The sequence below is a fragment of the Pelodiscus sinensis genome, chromosome 15 (assembly GCF_052426305.1).
Source record: "Pelodiscus sinensis isolate ZL-2025 chromosome 15, ASM5242630v1, whole genome shotgun sequence".
Lineage (NCBI taxonomy): Eukaryota > Metazoa > Chordata > Testudines > Trionychidae > Pelodiscus > Pelodiscus sinensis.
Genome location: NC_143066.1, coordinates 5,053,527 through 5,057,774, shown reverse-complemented (window position 1 = coordinate 5,057,774; position 4,248 = coordinate 5,053,527).

The following is a 4,248-nucleotide window of genomic DNA, read 5'->3' as shown; positions in this document are numbered from 1 at the left end:
CGCGCCGCCCCCGCGCGCCCCGCCGCCCCCGCGCCCGCGCCCCGCCGCGCGCCCCGCCGCCCCCGCGCCCGCCCCGCCGCCGCCCGCGCCCCCGCGCCGCCCCCCGCCCGCGCCCGAGCGGCCCGGCTCCCTGCGCCACTACGGAGTGATGCGGCCCATCAGCTGACAGCTTGGCAAGCGGGCACGGAGCAGCCGGGGGGGGGGGGGGGAGGAGGGGCAGAGCCGGCGCGGGGCGGGGTCGGGCGCATGCGGGGGGAGACAAGCGTGTGGGGCGGAGGAGCGAGGCTGGCCCCGCACATGGGGGAAATGCACTAAGGGGTAGGGCTGGCCCCGCACATGGGGGAGGCTGGCCCCACACAGGAAGGGGTGCACGGCTGGCGGGGGGGGGCAGGGTTAGACCCGCACATGAGGGGGTGCACGGCTGGCGGCGGGGGGGGGTTCGTCCTGCACATGAAGGGGTGCACGGCTGGCGGCGGGGGGCTTAGGCCCGCACATGAGGGGGTGCACGGCTGGCGGGGGGGGCAGGGTTAGACCCGCACATGAGGGGGGCACGGCTGGCGGGGGGGGGCAGGGTTAGACCCGCACATGAGGGGGTGCACGGCTGGCGGCGGGGGCAGTTTAGACCCGCACATGAGGGGGTGCACGGCTGGCGGCGGGGGGGGCTTAGACCCGCACATGAGGGGGTGCATGGCTGACGGGGGAAGAGGGAGGACTGGCCCCGCACGTGGAGAGGGGGCTGGCTCGCACTGGGGCCGCACTGGGGGGGGGGGAGGGGGGGCGGGTAATGGCCGAGAAGAGCGGAAGGCCGGGGAACGGCTGGTCCGCACGTGGTGGGATGCATGGCCGGGGAAAGGCTGGCCCGCGCGTGGGGGGGGGGTGCGTGGCGGGGAACGGCTGGTCCGCACGTGGTGGGATGCATGGCCGGGGAAAGGCTGGCCCGCGCGTGGGGGGGGGGTGCGTGGCGGGGAAAGGCTGGCCCGCACGTGGGGGGGTGCGTGGCGGGGAAAGGCTGGCCCGCACGTGGGGGGGGGTGCGTGGCGGGGAAAGGCTGGCCCGCACGTGGGGGGGTGCGTGGCGGGGAAAGGCTGGCCCGCACGTGGGGGGGTGCGTGGCGGGGAAAGGCTGGCCCGCACGTGGGGGGGGTGCGTGGCGGGGAAAGGCTGGCCCGCACGTGGGGGGGGTGCGTGGCGGGGAAAGGCTGGCCCGCACGTGGGGGGGGGTGCGTGGCGGGGAAAGGCTGGCCCGCACGTGGGGGGGGTGCGTGGCGGGGAAAGGCTGGCCCGCACGTGGGGGGGGTGCGTGGCGGGGAAAGGCTGGCCCGCACGTGGGGGGGGGTGCGTGGCGGGGAAAGGCTGGCCCGCACGTGGGGGGGTGCGTGGCGGGGAAAGGCTGGCCCGCACGTGGGGGGGGTGCGTGGCGGGGAAAGGCTGGCCCGCACGTGGGGGGGTGCGTGGCGGGGAAAGGCTGGCCCGCACGTGAGGGGGTGCGTGGCGGGGAAAGGCTGGCCCGCACGTGGGGGGGGTGCGTGGCGGGGAAAGGCTGGCCCGCACGTGGGGGGGGGTGCGTGGCGGGGAAAGGCTGGCCCGCACGTGGGGGGTGCGTGGCCGATCTGGGCGCGCACTGCATGGCCGGGGACGGGACCCAGCGCCCGGGCAGGCTCGTGTCCGAGCCGCGGGCTGCAGTGACACGGCCGGGCCACGCTCCGGGGAGCCCCAGACGGGGCGGGGGCGGAGCCGATCCGGCCTCCCCGCCTGCGTGGGCCGGCCGGAGCCCCAGGAGGAGGCGGGACGCGCGGGCGGGGCGGGCCGGGCCTGGAGACTGCCGCGCCGCCCGCAGGCGGAAATCACCTTCCGGCCCCTCGTGTCCCCGCAGCTGGGTCCCGCCGCCCGCTCCCTGGGGCGACGGGGGCTGGGCACCGTGCCCTTCCCCCAGCTCCCACCGTGCCTAGCCCCTCCCACATCTATGGCAGGGGCTGCGCTAGGCGGGGGTCGCTCCCCAGTGGCATGTGGGGCAGGGCATTCCTCCCCACCACTCCCTTGCCTGGGCTCCCCCTTTCCTGCCGCCTGGCTCTGGGGGATCTTTGCTGCCAGTCTGCCTGTAGGTGCAGGGAAAATGCCCCATGGCACCCGGGCATCAGCACAAGATCATTACCCCAGCGCTGCTCTCCCTCCCTGCTGCCCTGGCTGCTCCCCTCACCCTCCCCAGCTGTCTGGGGTCCCTCTGCACCCAGCCGGCCTGCAGGCTGCTCTGCTGTTTGTCTGACCAGCAGGGGTGGGGAGACTCACCCTGTGTCTGCCCCATAGACTGACCCAAGCACTAGGCAAGGCCAGGCTGTGCATGAGGCCAGCTCTCACAAAGGGCCCTGAGGGGGGAAGGAGATAAACAGGAGAAACTAGCAGATGTGCCCTGTTCTGCTTCCCTGAGCTCCTCCTCTGCGGAGCCAGCTGGGCCCCACTGCACTGAGGGGGGGAGGGGGGAAGAATCCCATGCCTGTTCTCCCCAAGGTGTGCACAGCGAGAGGCAGTGTGACCTAATGGCTAGCGTACCAGGCTAGCACTCAGGAGATTTGGGTTCCATGGGCAGCAGGCACAACTGCAGAGCTGGAGAACCTCGAGCAAGTCACATCCCTGCTCTGTGCCTCAGTTTCCCCACATGAAGAAAATGCTCCTGACCTTTTCAGTGAAGCACTTGGAGATGAGCAGTTCTACAGAAGGGCTCCTATCAATGTGGGGGGGCACCCGGGCATCCGCACAGGATCATTACCCCAGCGCTGCTCTCCCTAACTTAACGTAGGGCCTGTCGACTGTTAAACCGGCATTGGTACTTCAGGGAAGACAGTACCTAGGCCAAGTGCTGGGGTTCCCCTGGCAGCACAGTTCATCCCCCTCCCTCCACAGTGGGATTTGGTGGGTTGAACGGCCTTGCTCAGGCATGTGGCCTTTTTACACGCAGCCTATACAATGTAGTTATACCAACCTAATTTCCTTATGTAGCCAGGCCAGAGAAACTGAGCCAGTTTTAATTTGCAGTCTCATGTAAGAAGCCCCAATCAGCGTACCTTGGGATTCCAGAGAAGATAAGGTACATCACTGGTCCCCAGCATGGTGCCCGTGGGCGCCATGGCACCCACCGGGGCATTTATGTGTGCCCGCCTAGTGACCAGGGCCGGCTCGAGCCATTCTTGTGCCCTGGGCACCTGGCGCATGCGTGGTGCCACCCCCGGGCACTTGGCGCATGCGCAGCCCCCCCCCCCCCGGGGCTCCCGGCAGCCCCAAAAGGTTGGGGACCACTGAGGGTACATACACTAGAGGGGGCCACACAATTCCACACAAGGCAACACACAATACTGACGGTGCAAGAAAACTGTGAAAAGACTTTGTTTGACACCATCTTTGAAATTCACATTATCCTTATTGGACCAGACACTATATAATAATTTCCCTTCTCTGCAGTCACTTTCCCGAGTAACAGCTGGACTCGCTCCATTGGGTCTTGAGCGAGGCCAATGGCAGAGTTAGGAATAATTCTTGCAATTTGTGACTCTCTGACAATGGCCAGAGAAATACAGTTGGAATTGAATTGCTAGCTGTGTTGTCAAAACAGTTTCCAGCTGCTAATACAGGTGTCCAATTAATGATGCAGGAAGATTGGCAGGTGTTTCTCTCAAAGTCTGCACATGAACACAAACTCCAGCGGTAGATCTTTTCTCCTGCAGTCGGTACGCACCTTTGGACAGGTCTGTAATCTTTCAGTAATGGTAGTGAAACCCAAACTGGACACAGCACTAAAGCTATTCCACAGGAGCAACCGATAGCTTCCCATGTTGGCAATAGATTACAGAAAGGAGTTAAGCAGTTAACCCATAACAGAAGTGAATATGGACCAAATTCGTGGAGGTTAGACTCAGGCTTGGCCTATACCTAAAATTTGCACCAGCAGAGCTATGCTGATTGGGGTATGAAAAACCCCACACCTCTGACCCCTTGAGTACCCTCAGTCTAAACGCAGCTAGACTTGAGAGTATTTCTGTCAGCATCGCCAGCAAAAAAGCTTGTCGGGTAAACTTAACTCCAGGGCAATGCCAGCATCACCTCTAGTGTAGACACAGCTGGAGTCATATCAAACTTCTTGTGATGTAAACATCAAGTGTGAAAACAAGAACTAGCCCTGCTGATGAAGGGAAAGGAACAGGTGGTGCCCGGGGCTGGTAAAACACACTGAAACTTTACAGATTTCCCCTGCACATTA